The sequence below is a fragment of the Rhinoderma darwinii genome, chromosome 8, assembly GCF_050947455.1.
Source record: "Rhinoderma darwinii isolate aRhiDar2 chromosome 8, aRhiDar2.hap1, whole genome shotgun sequence".
Lineage (NCBI taxonomy): Eukaryota > Metazoa > Chordata > Amphibia > Anura > Rhinodermatidae > Rhinoderma > Rhinoderma darwinii.
Window position 1 is genome coordinate 82,126,623 of NC_134694.1, and position 17,620 is coordinate 82,144,242.

At 42.5% G+C, this 17,620-nt stretch overlaps 1 protein-coding gene across 1 annotated transcript in view; it reads right to left on the bottom strand.

The window, feature by feature from the left end:
* The window catches only part of AMMECR1 (AMMECR nuclear protein 1), a 145,549-nt gene extending 129,044 nt beyond the window's left edge, over window positions 1-16,505 (bottom strand). Inside the window, exon 1 of the mRNA XM_075835817.1 lies at window positions 16,014-16,505. The gene's annotated coding sequence lies outside the window, so the exon portion shown is untranslated. The remainder of the gene's footprint in view (window positions 1-16,013) is intronic.
* Window positions 16,506-17,620: the final 1,115 nt, after the last annotated feature.

Genomic DNA, 17,620 nt, shown 5'->3' on the forward strand with positions numbered 1-17,620 from the left:
TAAATATCAGTACTGCAAACTACAAAGTTTCAAAAGTGTTTTATTATGTGGAGATATGAGGTGAAGGTCACAAGTTGCTGTCACTCATACGTAAAAAGTACATGGCAGCAATGAGAGCCCTGAAGTTATGTGACTCGTGGGTTTCTTTAGGTTTGAAAAAATTCTGCCCACGACCTGTTATATCTGTAGTGGTAAAATTTCTGTTAATAAACTCTTAGAGTATATATAGAGTCATATGTGGTGCAGTGTAGAAAGCATTACATAGATCAAGCTAAGAAAATAAAGGAAGAGTTCAGGAAAGCCATTTCCAAAGATGGTTGGAACCTGAAGTGGCCAGATTGGTTGTCATGGCTAAACCCCTCTAAGGCTGGGTTCACACGACCATGTTACATCCGTAATGTATGGAACGTATTTTGGCCGGAAGACCGGACCGAACACAGTGCAGGGAGCCGGGCTCCTAGCATCATAGTGATGTACGATGCTAGGAGTCCCTGCCTCGCTGCAGGACAACTGTCCCGTACTGTAATCATGATTACAGTACGGGACAGTAGTTCCACGCAGAGGCAGGGACTCCTAGCATCGTACAACACTATGATGCTAGGTGCCCGGCTCCCTGCACTGTGTTCGGTCCGGGTCTTCCAGCCGAAATACGTTCCGTACATTACGGACGTAACATGGTCGTGTGAACCCAGCCTAACTGGTTTAAGGGTATTGGGGGATGGATAATGGGTTTGCTTCAGAGTATCCTGCAGGTTGTTTTATTATGTATTGTGCTATATTTGATCCTGCGCCTCATATTTTGGGGCGAAGGCTAAAATAATTACCCACCATCCTAGATCCTTTGATCGGGCGTGCCCCATGAATGAAATGGGTATGGGGAGGAATTTTGTTGACATGTCCAGGGGATGAGGTGAAAACTTTAGGAAAGTCAAGGGGGGATAAGCCCTCATTTAACCACTTCCTGACCAGAGGCTTTACCTTCTTTCCTGACCAGGCCCATTTTCAAGTTTTAGCCATGTGCCAATTTAAAAGCAAATTGTTCTTCTATTACTCTTCCAACCTACATGTATTTGATCTTGTTTTTCTCAGAATATGTTGGGCTTCCATATTATGTAAAAAATAAGTGATATATTTAACTTTTTAAAAGATGTAAAAGGAAAAAGCGGAACTAAATTTAAAAAACAATTGTGAATATGTAATTTTAGGTGATGTTTTTTGACATCTAGTGCATGCCACTGGGTAAACACACCTTAACACACCTAAATACATATTTGTCAACTTCTGACAACCTCAGCGATACTAAATGTGTGTGCATTTCTTACACACTGGGCACAAAAAGGCGCTTGCAATTAATGGTGCGCAAACTGGCTTTCGAAGAGCAAATTTTCCAAAGCTGGTTTGCTGACACCATGCGACCATTACAGAAGTTGTGAAGTGGCAAAACACAGTCAAAACTCCCAAAATAAGTATTTGTAGAAAGTTAGACCCCAAGGTATTAGTTTAGTGACATATAAAAGATTTTAGCCCTCTATTTTTTTTCCTGACAATTCATCGATTTAGATGGAAAAAATTTAAACTGGCATTTTTTTCCAAATATTTTAATTTTCTGACATCTGGTGCATGCCACTGGGCAAACACACCTTGATACATATTTGCCAACTTCTGCCGACTTCAACGATACCAAATATGTGTGCATTTCATATACGCTGGGCGCAAGGTAGAGTTTAAAATGAATGGTGCGCAAACTGGCTTTTGGAGAGCAAATTTTCCAGAGCTGGTTCAAAGCGATCTTTGTGTATGCGACCAGTATCACGTCCAAAGTCGCCATGTAGTCCCAGCCTAAAACTAAACAATACATTAATATATATGATATGAAAGATATAGATATTTGTCTGTCTATCTCTCTCTCTCATATATATTGATATATAGTATAGTTCTATCCTGGGGCTACACGATGACTTTGGCCACAACACAGGTCCCATGGCCAAAAATGGCTTTTTCCGGTAGCCTACATTGCAAGTAAAATTACCGCGATCGATAGATGCTAGATAGACGTATATGAGATAGATAGATAGATAGATAGATAGATAGATAGATAGTCACATAGATAGATAGAAACATAGAAAGAAATATAATTTATTGGAGAAAAAAAAAAGTGTTTTATTACTGGGGGGAGGCAGTGCCATGAGGGGGGTGCCGTGAGTGGGGGGTTTACCACGAGGGGTTCTGGTGGGGGGGGGGGGTGCAGTGAGGATGGGTAAGAGCCGCCGACGGGGAAAATATTGTGATCATGTGACAGGTTGTCACAATGACAACATGCCCATGTACCATATGTTTTTTTGTTCCTAAGGGCATGTTCACATCAGCGTTGTCTTTCCATTGAGGGGTTTCGTCAGAGCTTTCTGTCAGGGGAACCCCTCAACGGAAAGGAAAACGGAAACCATAGCTTCCGTTTGCATTACCATTGTTCTCAATGGTGACGGATACTTTGCTAATGGATACCGTTTGTCACCGTTGTGAAAGGGTTCAGTATTTTTTACGGAATCAATAGCACAAACAACACTGATGTGAACAGGCCCTTAGCTAATGTTATTATTCCTTATTATGGGGAACATAGCTAAATATTTACCAGTTCTCGGAGTCTGATGCCCCATACCGTCTGGGAACACAGTTTATTTATCATTTTTGTTATGAGGAATAGACTGGTGATATGGCAGTCATGGTGACGTTGCATGTTATGGGAAATTGTAGTCTTGCATGTAAAAAGTCTTTCATGGTTGTGATTGGCTTAGCCCGACCAACTCCCCATTGTATGTAGTTGGCTGAGATAGAGCCAACGGACCTTTGTAAACGATTTGCTAAGTTCAAGCCTACTCCCTTTTTGAAAGATATTATTGTAATTGCATTTTAGCAATAAAGCAGAGAAGGATATTTTGGGTATATAAAGCATTGTCTCTTTGTGTCTTACTTCTCTCCGATATATCGATATAACATGGATTTGTATCTGGATAAGTGTACTGAAGGTCGTCAGTTGACACGCCCATCAAAACTTTGTCTAATATATTTTGGCCATGATTGCATCAACATGGAGGCTTATCTAATAATGAACAAAAGGTTCAGGCATGTTAAAATTCAAAATGCCCATCCCTTCTCTCCCCTGACATCTGCTAACGGTGGAGAGTCAGGACACCGCCATACACATTAGATAGTTGGCCGGGCCCACCGACACCGGTGGGTTTGGTCGACATAAATCTAATGTGTATGGCCACCTTAACTTCTGGAGAACAGACTTAAGGGAAACCAAATTCAGTGTTTAATAGATGGTGAATAGTAGCCCAGAATTGATTAATAACTGGACACTCCCAGACCATGTGAATCAAAGTTCCCCTTCCTCTATTACATTAGGTGCAAATATCACTGGCAAGCCAACACATCGACACCGACCACACAGGGGTTGAATCTACTCTATAAAGCCACCTGTTTAAGTTGGTATCTAACACTGATCACTGTGGATCGCCATGTAGAAGTTGATTCCTCCACATGATGATCATCCAGTTCTGGAATATCTCTCTGCCATCATTTAAAAGACTGTTCCAGAGGGGTCTCTTGAGTGGCAAACAAGGTTTTGTAAAATGAAGAAACTGGTTTCTTTGGGTCTTTTACACGAGCCACGGATTCGAATGTGCCACATTCCAAGTTAATAGGACCTCTCCAAACTGCTCAGTAAAGGCATGTCTCAATTGCAGAAAGCGATAATAACTGGTAGGCGACAAATTGAAATCCTGCAGTGAGTCACTAGGTGCGCATAAAGCCCCATCCACTCACAATGTTATCATCCTACCATGAACATTTTACAGATGCTATTAACGAAATGTTTTTTATTGCCATACACATTGGATGAAAGTCAGCTAATAATCTTTTCCAAATTTTAAAATGATCAATAGCCCATGCCATACTAATGTTTCCCAAAAGGTGATCTGTTACTTTGGATTCTTTCTAATACTCTATGTGTATGGAGCGATTGATACCTTATAGCCAATTTCTTGTTACCTTGCCTAAGCGCATTTTGTTCTTTTAACTCTCTCTGCCAGTTCGGTCTGGCTTGCTGATGGTTTGTATGAACCAATCCGATGTATGATTGATCAGCTGCATGTCTGCTGTTACATATCTCCCCTCGCTCCAGCGGCGCTCCTCCATGTCTCACAGACGTGTGCCGTGGCAATTAAATAGTCGCCGATGACGTCACCGGCCTGAGAGTTCGATTGCCATGGCATACAGACACAAACCAATTCTGGTGGCCTATCTCCTGAACCCTGCCCAAGTATCAGTAGTCATTTCTGGATGCTGAATGTAATTGATTTCTTCTGCCTGCTTTTGACCCAGTATTTGTGTGTTGATTCTACTCTTGTCTCACCCCTTGGATTTGTCGCATTCTGTTTTCCTCTCTGGTATGACCCCTTGCTTGGACTTCTAAAGCTGCCTCCATTTCTACCTCTGGATTCGTCGTCCCTCACTGACCACCCAGTTCTGGCTAACGGCTGCCATCTGACTAGGCTCCTGTATTCATCGCTGACATGTCTTGCTGCCAATCAGTGATTATTCTGAGGACCACGACTTGGGGATCCAACTGGTTAAGTACAAACTTCCTTGTGGGGGTCCCTGATAAAGAACATGAGGTTACCTTGGACTCCACACCTCAATTTAGTCAGCACCAGACCTATTGCAGCCCCAAGGTACCACTTTTCAAGGTACACCTAACCTGGCCTATCTTAATTCAATGTGAATGGGCAGCTGTAGTTTCATTTTCTAATAACTCATATATTGATACCTTAAAGTACACATCTTTTATATAGATTAGGGAATTACACAACAAATATCTCTGTCAGATTATTATGACATGAAGTCCCTTTACAAGCAGGAATGATTTCCATTTCTTACACCTGAGCAATCCTGCTGCTTTTGGGCCTATGATACATTCCAATACTATGTCATACTGGATGTCTATGGCATCTGACCAAGGCTTACTTCACCACTGAAAGCCTACACAGATATTCAATTATGTCACTATTTCAGCCCTGAAGGAAATACATTTACATTCCAGTTTTATTTTGTGGAAAAGCTGATCAGTATTACATATCTACGACTCAGATACTAGTATGAACACATTAGCAGAATTTACTGTGAACTACAAAGATACAATCAAAATAACCTGCAAAAGTTCCTCCAGCCTTAATGAATGCATATATTTTTCCTTATGGACTCCCAGCAACCTTGGCTATTGCTGTCATAGGCACTGTCTTTAAGGGCTCATGCAAACGGTGATGTTGGGTGCACTGAGCCTTTAAGGCGAAACCCTGACTTCCGACGGGTCCATAATACGGCGTGCCTTGCATGTGTACAAACAGGAACAGTGTCGGCTCGTCGAATTGTATTGGCATCATACAATTGGCCCCAGTCAAAAGTTTGCTATGGGGCCCAGTCTTTCCTAGTTACGCCCCTGGCCCTTAGTATACATTAGAAATTGTGAATCCCAACATGCTTACGCGAAAATGCGTACAAGGAACGGTTTCATAGTAGTGTAATGCTGGTTCACTTTTTGCACATATTACGGCTGCAGACGTGCTGTCAGACCGGGATTTGCAGCTATAATACGGGCGCAAAAATCTGCCCGTATTGCGTTTGTGTGAAACATAAATCAATTATTTGTTTGGAAAAAAATCACAAAATGCAATCTTAATGCAAAGGTTAGTAAGATGGAAATACAAAATCAAACAAATTAAACATATAGCATTTTTTTTTTCACTTCTACGTTTCATAATATAAAGCTTGCAGATAATAATTACATTTTTTTAAATATATTTTTTTAAATTGCACGTGCATTAAAGCATGTACACATATGATTTCATGCGCCCCCCTAGGTTAATAGTATTGGCAATAACGCACAATATTGAACTCAGATTTACCATGATTTGACCGTAAATAAAAATGATTATATGTAATATAGCAGTGGAGTCCGAGCTGTGCCAATAATTATATTAGTAATGATATCATATAGTCAATAAGGGTTTTCTACGGTCATTGTAAAGGATACTAATTGCTACCAAACTTAAAATAGGAGTATTAAAACTTCTAAAAATATTCTAAAAATGTATAATATTCACAAACGTAGATACAGTATAAATATATACTAAATTGAATTGTGCCGTAAACATTCTCATGGTAAATTGTGGGGATTTGATTTGAATTATTTTCTAATTTTGTTAAATTCTTTTTTTAGTCCTATAATTATTTAGAGTGTATTACAGATGTCAAATTCTTAGTTCCCTGAGGTCATTGTCTCCAGCTGCTGAGAAAGGCCAGATCCCCACAGGGATTTTTGTTGGTGTTTTTGTTGTTGCATTTTTTTGTTTTTTATTTACCTCAGCTGTCAAATGAAAATTAATTGAATTATCACTCACATATTGGGGTACATTTATTAATAGTGTCATAGGAATGTGCACTTGCAAGTCAGTCAAAGTATCAAAATGGCGCACACAGCATAATAAATTTGCCAAAAATGATGCACTCTTTTCTTCCTCATGACTGCAGTACACGTATGTCATTATAGCACTACTTTTTGCAGCTTGCTCTAGGCTTTGAGTTTTTGTAGTGCTTATTTTACCGATTGACATCAACAATTCAATTTCTAAATGGTATACCACTTATGCCTTATTCTTTAGAGACCTTGGGGGAATTTATAAAGCCTTCTACATCTCTATGGCTGTAAGACAACTGGCTGGAGCAGGAGCCTCCACCCACTGCTCTGTCTGCAATGGGAGACAAAGAATGTCAAGCCCTGCCCCTTGACTAAGCCCCACCCTTTCAACCATTGGCACTGTGCTGTCGTTCTGGTACATCAGTATGTGCTGAACACTGGTGCTGTGCTGTGGAACTGGTACATCAGTATGTGCTGAACACTGGTGCTGTGCTGTGGAACTTGTACATCAGTATGTGCTGAACACTGGTGCTGTGCTGTGGTACACCAGTATGTGCTGAACACTAGAGCTGTGTTGTGGAACTGATACAGCAGTATGTGCTGAACACTGGAGTTGTCCTGTGGTACTGGTACATCAGTATGTACTGAACATTGGCACTGTGCTATGGTACTGGTACATCAGTATGTACTGAATACTGACGATGTGCTGTGCCTACTCCATGAGCGGAATCCCCGTTGCCGAAGATCTGGCCGGGGATTACGCTCCTAGACGAAACTCCTGAGGTCACTGTCCATATATGGACATTGACGTCAGGGGCTCCTCCTGCTCTGGCTTGGGATTCCACTCCTAGAGGGAGTTCCAATGGCGCTATCTAGAGGGTAGGGGCTAGCGCTATCTACAGGGGGTGGCGCTATCTTCAAGGGAGAGGGTGGCACTATCTACATGTACACTGTGGCACTATATAGGGGCACTATCTACAGGGGACACTGTGGTGCTTTCTACATGGGCACTATCTGCATGGGTACTGTGGCACTATCTACAAGGGCACTGGCAATTTATATGCAGGCACTGGCACTAGGGGCAGCTAAGGGGGAATTATACTATATAAGGGCAGTGTAATGCCGGGGTAGGGAGACAGACAGGTGAGCCCTAATCTACCCGCCACTCAGTCCCTGCCTACTTGCAACGGCCCGTCCTAGGCGACGGCGTACAACTGGGCAAAAGTCCCTACGCTCACTATGTGCACGACAGACAAGGGTACACAGAAGCTAGGGGAACGGGGCAGTTGCCCACGGCAACATCGTGAGCAACAAGAGTAGTGAACGAGCAGAGTCAAACCAGGTGTGTACGCTGTACCAAACGCAGAGCAGGAGCGTAGTGAACGAGCCGAGTCAAACCAGGAGTGTACGAGGTACCAAACGCAGAGCAAGAGAGTAGTGAACGAGCCAGGGTCTATATGAAGCAGAGGACAAAAGTACAAGCAGCAGCAGCAGAGCCAGGAAACAGACAGAATCACAGGCAAAGGAGGAGCAGGAAGAGAAGGTATAAATAGACAGAGGGCGGGAGCTAGCTCCGTCTGGCCAGGCTGTGATAGGCTCTCCTACTCCTCAGGAGCAGGTGAAGACTGACTAACCACGGGCGTCGACACAGAAGCTGTGTCTGGCAGATCCTTTACAGGCAGCTACGGGGGCATTATATTAATAAAAACCTACAAATAGAGTCAATACCACACTAATACTAATAAAAGGTATACATTGTATTGATTACAAAACATAAAACACACGTTAAAATCAAAGATGATTGCCACAGTGTGAGAAATAGAGGCCAGACAACAACTAATCTTGGACAAAATGTAGATGTCTACAAGACATACAGTATGTAATAGAATATCATGTATAAAACCTAGGGTAACTACACAAATGGGATAGAGCAACATGCATAAACACAAGATCAGAATTCACTGATTATACAGTTTGGGGCAGCTGTGGGGACATTCTGATGTATGGGGCAGCTTTGGGGGCATTAAGCTATATAGGGGCAGCTATTAGGCATTATACTGTATGGGGCAGCTATGGGGGCATTATACTGTATGGGGTCATCTGTGTTGGCATTATACTCAGTGGCGGATTATCATATGGGCGGTTCGGGCGGCCGCCCGGGGCCCGAGGCTCCCAGGGGGCCCATGGCAGCCCAAACCGCACATAGTCTTGTAAAACTATTTAGCGCGCTAGCGCTGCTAACTGCCGCTACGGAGATGGGGAGAAGGAGCAGTGAATTGGCCAGGATAGGGGTAGGTAGCAGGCGTTAAGCACGTCTGCTAGTGCTTAGGACACGCCTCCCTGACAGTGCGGGCGCCGCCATTGAGTAACAGAACAGCGACGAACGGCTGTTCTGTTACTCCAAAGCTGGAAGAGAAGCTGGAAGATAAGAGCCGGGCGGGCGGTCACCGTCGCTGAGGTTAGTGGCTGCCGGTTTATCCTCCTGCCCAACTAACATTAAAGTCACTGGCCGACGCTACGTGGGGGATTATGCAGTAAGGGGGGGGAGAGCGAACCATCTAACTGACGGCAGCTAGCTTTATGGGGGGGATAATAGTTTCCCCCCATAGAGCTCTCTTCAGTCAGTTAGACGCTCAACCCCCCCCCCCCTTGCAGAATAGTAACTACTGAGGACCCTATGGGGGAAGGGGGGATTATTCCTAGAGCCCTCTGCCTGCAGTCAGATGGTTAGACCGCCTTGCAGTATAACTCTCCCCCCCCCCATAGAGCTCTCAGCAGTTATTATTATTATTTTTTTTTCAATAAAAATGTGTGTTTGGTGCAACTTTGTAATTACATTTTATTAAAAAATACTTTCACTTTATGAGATACAGCTGCTTTGTATCCTGTATCCGTCAGGTCAGCAGGACTGACGGGATCAGTGAAACGGGCCCTGCGCTAAATTATAATCTTAGATGTGATAGATTTGAGGTGGATCCTGCGTGTCACTGATCATGTCAGTCCTGCTGACCTGACGGATACAGGATACAAAGCAGCTGTATCTCAAAAAGTAAAAAATATTTTTAATAAAATCAATCAATCACACTGATACACACACATACATTATATATATATATATATATATATATATATATATATGTATATGTATGTATATATATATATATATATATATATATATATACTGTGAAGGAAATAAGTATTTGATCCCTTGCTGATTTTGTAAGTTTGCCCACTGTCAAAGACATGAACAGTCTAGGCTAGTTTTTAGGCTAGGTTAATTTTACCAGTGAGAGATAGATTATATATTTAAAAAAAAAATGAAAATCACATTGTCAAAATTATATATATTTATTTGCATTGTGCACAGAGATATAAGTATTTGATCCCTTTGGCAAACAAGACTTAATACTTGGTGGCAAAACCCTTGTTGGCAAGCACGGCAGTCAGACATTTTTTGTAGTTGATGATGAGGTTTGCACACATGTTAGATGGAATTTTGGCCCACTCCTCTTTGCAGATCATCTGTAAATCATTAAGATTTCGAGGCTGTCACTTGGCAACTCGGATCTTCAGCTCCCTCCATAAGTTTTCGATGGGATTAAGGTCTGGAGACTGGCTAGGCCACTCCATGACCTTAATGTGCTTCTTTTTGAGCCACTCCTTTGTTGCCTTGGCTGTATGTTTCGGGTCATTGTCATGCTGGAAGACTCAGCCACGAGCCATTTTTAATGTCCTGGTGGAGGGAAGGAGGTTGTCACTCAGGATTTGACGGTACATGGCTCCATCCATTCTCCCATTGATGCGGTGAAGTAGTCGTGTGCCCTTAGCAGAGAAACACCCCCAAAACATAATGTTTCCACCTCCATGCTTGACAGTGGGGACGGTGTTCTTTGGGTCATAGGCAGCATTTCTCTTCCTCCAAACACGGCGAGTTGAGTTAATGCCAAAGAGCTCAATTTTAGTCTCATCTGACCACAGCACCTTCTCCCAATCACTCTCAGAATCATCCAGATGTTCATTTGCAAACTTCAGACGGGCCTGTACATGTGACTTCTTGAGCAGGGGGACCTTACGGGCACTGCAGGATTTTAATCCATTACGGCGTAATGTGTTACCAATGGTTTTCTTGGTGACTGTGGTCCCAGCTGCCTTGAGATCATTAACATGTTCCCCCCGTGTAATTTTCGGCTGAGCTCTCACCTTCCTCAGGATCAAGGATACCCCACGAGGTGAGATTTAGAATGGAGCCCCAGATCGATGTCGATTGACAGTCATTTTGTATGTCTTCCATTTTCTTACTATTGTACCAACAGTTGTCTCCTTCTCACCCAGCGTCTTACTTATGGTTTTGTAGCCCATTCCAGCCTTGTGCAGGTCTATGATCTTGTCCCTGACATCCTTAGAAAGCTCTTTGGTCTTGCCCATGTTGTAGAGGTTAGAGTCAGACTGATTAATTGAGTCTGTGGACAGGAGTCTTTTATGACCATTTAAGACATCTGTCTTTAATGCAGGCATCAAGTTAATTTGGAGTGTGTAACGGGTCTGGAGGAGGCTGAACTCTTAATGGTTGGTAGGGGATCAAATACTTATTTCTCTGTGCACAATGCAAATAAATATATATAATTTTGACAATGTGATTTTCTTTTTTTTTTAATATATAATCTATCTCTCACTGGTAAAATTAACCTAGCCTAAAAATTCTAGACTGTTCATGTCTTTGACAGTGGGCAAACTTACAAAATCAGCAAGGGATCAAATACTTATTTCCTTCACTGTATATATATATATATATATATATATATACACAGTATGTATATATATATATATATATATATATATATATATAATTATAATATAATGTTTCTAAATGTGTACATAGCCTTGTGGCACTATATACAAGGGGGAGCGCTGTGAGGCACTATATACAAGGGGGAGCGCTGTGAGGCACTATATTCAAGGGGGAACGCTGTGTGGCACTATATACAAGGGGGAGCGCTGTGAGGCACTATATACAAGGGGGAGCGCTGTGAGGCACTACATACAAGGGGGAGCGCTGTGTGGCACTATATACAAGGGGGAGCACTGTGAGGCACTATATACAAGGGGGAACGCTGTGTGGCATTATATACAAGGGGGAGCGCTGTGTGGCACTATATACAAGGGGGAGCGCTGTGTGGCACTATATACAAGGGGGAGCGCTGTGTGGCACTATATACAAAGGGGGAGGGCTGTGTAGCACTATATACAAGGGGGGCTGTGTAGTGCTATCCACAGCGGTATGTGTGTGGCTCTCTTTATAGGGGGGGCTTTTTGGTGCTATTTACAAGAGGGGGAGGGCTGTGTGGCGCTCTCTACAGGGGGGCTGTATGGCAATATCTATAGGGGGCTGTGTATAACGCTCTCTACGGGGGGGATGTGTGATATATAGAGGGGGCTGTGTATGGCGATATCTATGGGGGTGTGTAATATCTACAGGGGCTGTGCGTGGCACTATGTACAGGGGGATGTGTGTGGCGCTATCTATGGGGGGTGTAATATCTACAGGGGGCTGTGTATGTCACTATGTACAGTGGGCTGTGTGTATGTGGTGTTTTACAGTGTGTGGTATTATTATATTCAGGTGCGCAGTCTTTGGTGCTATTATATTTAGGGGCACAGTATGTGGCACCATGATAACTTTATTTTCGTTTATAGGTGTGGAAATGTTGGAAAAGTGAGGAGACGGCTGAGTGGCAAATTCTGCAGAAATGAGTCCTGGCCGGGAGAAGTCGTCATGATCTCTGGACCGGATGGAGAAGAAAAGAGGAAAAAAACTACTAGAATCTGAGACGTCGTCACCTGTGAGTCACTAGATTTATAGAGAATCTGTCACCTCTCCTGACATGTTTATTATAGGAAATCCTTGTATTTCACAAAAAGTCTTTCTGCAGTTCAGGACTGTTAGATAATTCCCCTTGTCAGGAGGATGTGTCCCTTCACAGTATGATACTGTCAGTATGTAGGGACACAGCCCTGTGACAAGGGGAATCGTAACACCCATTTGTTAATGCTTGCCCAAAAAGGTAGTTTTAAAAATAGTTACGGCGCGGTAGGGCGCGGTGCGGAAGGGGGGCCCAAGTTTGGGTAACAGCCCAGGGCCCATGGTCTACTTAATCCACCACTGGTTATACTGTATGTGGGCATTATACTGTATGGGGCAGCTATGGGGGCATGATACTGTATGGGGGCATCTGTGTGGGCATTATACTGTATGGGAGCAGCTATGGGGGCATTATGCTGCTTGCGGGAATTTTTTGGGGCATTATAATGCATGGGGCAGCTATGGGGGCATGATACTGTATGGGGGCATCTGTGTTGGCTTTATACTGTATGGGTGAATCTATGGGGGCATTATACTCTATGGGGGCAGCTATGGGGCATTATACTGTATGGTGGCAGCTAGAGGGCATTTTACTGTGTGGGGGCATCTATTTGGCATTATACTGTGTGGGAGGCACTATGGGAGCATGATACTGTGTGGGCTGAACCAGGTGTAAAAGGGCGGGGATTGGGTGGGATTAAAGGCGTGGCTTAAAAAAACTTGCCGCTACACACGCTGCATCGGTTGTCCCTCTTTGTGATACTTGAAAGTTGGAAGGTATGGCTCATCTCCTGCTTGTGGGATGTTTCATATTCTGAACATGTGGCTTACTCCCCTCTTCCCCCTCTGCTCTCTGAAGAACAAAACGTCACAGATCACATGACTTTTATCTCCACTGCTCCATGCCCCCCACCCCCATTATATTTCACATGCTGGGCAGCAGATCCTGCAGTATCAGTAGCAGAGCCTGTGTTGCGTGTGATGACACTGAGTAATTACAGCACTACCTTGCACCATGTAATAGAGGGGCATGTAGGCTGAGGTAAATATAGGAAATGTCTGTAAGAGGAGAGAAGAATCATGGGAAATGTAGTCCTTTACATTATAACCTCGCCTACAGCAAGTCTTGCCAGCGTCAAAAAAGCAGTACTGCATGGAGCTCGGTAACATAATGAAAATAAAAAATAATTACTTCTAAACTATGGTGGCATCACCAGGTGGGCATTCAGACACATACAGGTACTTTTCTGTATTTTCTATAATCTCGGATAACCCCTTTAACGTTTCACATTACATACTAGTCTAAGTGGATACAGTATAACCTTCATCAAGAAGTACTTACTGAACATAAATATAATGTTATTTTTTAATTCTGCGTAGTCATCCTTATAAAATACTAGTACACACGTCACACAGAATGAAAATAGATTAAGACATTTTTAATTTCTATGCAGTACATTTACTGTCACCATGGAAAAATAATGACATTACCAAAACCAATCTCTCCAGGGATAACACTTGAAACTTGGCATCATCTTTGGAAATTATTAGTCTACTAGTGTGCGCTGTACATGTGTGGAAATCTGTGGAATTGTATGGATGTTTGCATGTACAGCATGAATCACCTGGCAGATTAACATTTAGTAAGGTATGTTATAATTGTATTATGCACTATTTTTGTATTATACAGCATTTGTCCTGTAACATATATGATATAAATACAAGAAGGGAGGGATTAGTGCAGCTATTGGGACTGATATCTTAGTTAAGGAAGGAGTTCAGTACCAGGCGGATCATGGTATGAAAGGGGTGGATTTCTACCAAATTTAAAAGGGTGGTTGATGTTTTTTCCCCACAGAACTAAACTTATTTTCCATGTTAGATCTTTAAAGCTGGAAAGAAGTCCTCTTGCTAAATATCCTTTTGTATATTAGTTTGTATCTGTTACATAAAGCAGGAGGGGGTAAAATAATTGAATACTATTTACTTTAAAAGGTTGCTCTATTGCCAGTTATATTCGTTTTATTGAGAAACAATTGCACCTGGAAGAAAACATACCAACAACATGTTTATGCCAACTATAGATCTCAATAATATTCCTGCAGTCCTCCAGCTGTTCTGTACTAGGATCTAGGATATAGCTGCTACAAGGGGGTACTCAAGCTTAGAGACCCCCCCCCCCATTAAATAAGAATGCCTTAATAGTGCATAGGACAGGGAACTTTAATAAAGCAGTTTAGGTAACCAACAAAACGATCATCTGCTGTCTTCCAGGTCAATGTTGGGTCATGCTGAAGACCATGATGTATTTTTCAGCAGCCTTCTCGCTTAGTGTTAAGAGTATAATAGATATGACTAAGCACAGATTCCAGTACAGTGATCATATACTAATTTAGTCTTGTATCTAATGACATCAGGCATTTAAGAGATGGACATGTGAATGTGACACACTGTATAGGTATTATTGTGCTGCATGCTGTACATCTGCAGCGAGTACTATCCAGTATAATAGCTCATGCTAGGACCAAAAGGTACAGTGTTACAGGATCAAGTGCCCCTATGGAAGATAGGGAAAGAATGATCACTGGCTTCTGCTTTCACTTGATTTCATAGGTTGACAAGTTTGTCTTTATCTAATTCAGTACAACCACGTCTTACGATTATGTTGTACTTGAACATCTGCCCATAGCACAAGGCCCAGCTGGAATGGAGAACATCTTCCTAGGCAAAGAATGGGAAATTCTGATGACACTGCTGATTCATTAGGCTGTAATCTTGCAGAGCAATGGAAGGCAGCCCTATTTCTCCTGGAGGCTTTCCTGTAAGACATTTTTTCTGTATGATTGAGTGTCTGCACTCATCTGCAGCTTGGCATGGCACATTCCCTTAGGCTTGCAGTGTGTAACTGTAGGGTAGCACCAGGTTACTGTACAGAGCTCATCAGTGGGGTCCTGTGTCTACCACGCAGTGCTGCGTCATGTACTTCTCAGTTCACACACATCCTCTTGGACCTATGTGCTCTGCTATTAGTTGAGTATGATATATACAGTATAGCTAAAACCATTGTAGAATAAAAAAAATGCATACATGATCATTAACTATTTATGTACCAGAAGAATCTAGTATCTATGCACACATGCACTCTATATAGCTATAATATACATTTATGAAAATGGGCCTGTGCAGTACTTCCAGGGATAGATAGATCATAGATGATAGATAGATCATAGAAGATAGATAGATAGATAGATAGATAGATAGATAGATAGATAGATAGAGTAGAAAGGGGAGATATACTATGGAGCTAAATAGATAGATTGATCGATCAATCGATCGGAGATTGATGATAGATAGAGAGGGATAGATAGATAGATAGATAGATAGATTAGATAGATAGATAGTCAGTAAGACTTGAGCTTCACAACATACAAAACTGGTAGTAGTGACATGAAAATCTTAGATGTCTTTATCACCTACAACGGAAATTCACATAGACATGATGAAGGAAAATAGCACTACTTACAAGTGCAGAGAAATGGAGATCAGATGATCCTGACTGTGCATAGCCATGGCAGCAAAGATAGATTTGGAAGACATGTACACAGAATGCAAGCTCTCCCCCACATAAATCCCATCATTAAAATAAAAAGGCTGCAGTATGAAGTGTGCAGTCCTTACCGTGCTGCAGCCGTCTACCAATCCGTGTGATGAAGCCTGAGATCCCGATAAATAGGCTTCACTGGCTGAATGTGGAAAGGAGAGGCGGTTCGTGGAGTGATCAGCGGAGGGAAAGAGGGATATCAGTAGGAAAGAGAGGATTTCACAATGCATATAGCTGTGGGTTCTTATCATGCTCCCTGCGTTTCCCTGAGCTGCATCTGCACTACAGTGGGAGAGAGAGAGCTAGAGAGAAAAATGTCCCAAAAATAGCCCCGGCTGCCAATGACTTGCTGAAACCTGAGAAAGAATTGCTGAATTTAAAGATCTGGGTCGCTGTGGGTGTGTGGATTAAACTGAGGAGAAAAGGGTTGGCAGGAAACACAGGGGAACAGCACCACGTGGGTCCTTGGAATAAAACACCAGCGTGAGGGGAAGATGACCTGATCTCTGACCACTGGGGACAAATTTCTGCTGCTAATGGAATCAGAGGCCCAGTCTGGCTGTGATATGCAAGGCGCATACAGTAATGACTTGGCATATAGAATCTAGATGGACTATACTGAAAGGCCAACAGAACTACCAGCCTTGCCGTGTCTTCCTGGTTCCAGTCCCGAGACTGAACTGAAGTTCATATAACAAAGACATAGCTGAAGATGTGGCTGGCTGCATACCAGAAGGTCACTTGTCTATCAAAGAGGCAATGCAATATAACCTGTAGTTATGCTTCAGAACCCTTATATCAAGGTGCAGATTTCTTCCCTAGAAAGACAGGGTTGTACTTTTTGCTGAAGTCGCTTCTGATTCATTTTCTTCAGCTCTACAAAAGTTAAAGGATTTGTGGCCAGTTAAAAGCCAAGAGCTGTTTCCAGCAGGAAAGCACAGAACATCACGGTCACCAAATAATGTCAATGGACGTCCTGTGATCCTACTCTGCAAAGTAGACAAGCATATACTTTGTGGTTTCACCAATACCTAACAGCTTTTTGTGGTGCTTTTAAAGCGTACCTATCCTATCAAGTGACTCAGAATAAGCTGATATATGAGTGTACATGAGGAAAAACACAATTTCTGGACATTATATGACTTGTATATGGCATTTTTTTTTAGCAGCTTTCCCCTTGTAGAATCTATCTCTAATTCTCAGTTTTCCCTGAGCTAGTGGGTGGAGCCTAACTGCTATCATGTCTGTCGTACATTGCACACATCCTGCTCCCCTATCTCTTTGTAACACACCCTCAGAAACAGCTGTGTCATGGATGACATTAAACAGCAGTATTGAGCAGTATAGCTGTGAATCCAGCACTGGGGTGAGATAATACACTTACCGGAAGCTGCAGCAGTGTCTCTTTGTGTCTCTGCCTCCCTCTTACTCTGCTCCCTCCTCCCCGTCCCCTCTTAATAGACTTCTATGGGCAGCTGTAACCTGATCCCTCAGTGAGCTGATAGTCCATCTTGTCTCGAGGAGATGGATTAAGCAGTAAGATCAGAGTGAGTGAACAGTTAGAGGAAGGGGAGGAGCCTGATAATTTTTAAAAATAAGATCTATTACAAAGTTTTTTATATTTGCTTCCACTATTGATTTATGCAAAGCTTGTTGAAAAGTTAGTGACGAATGGACGAAATAT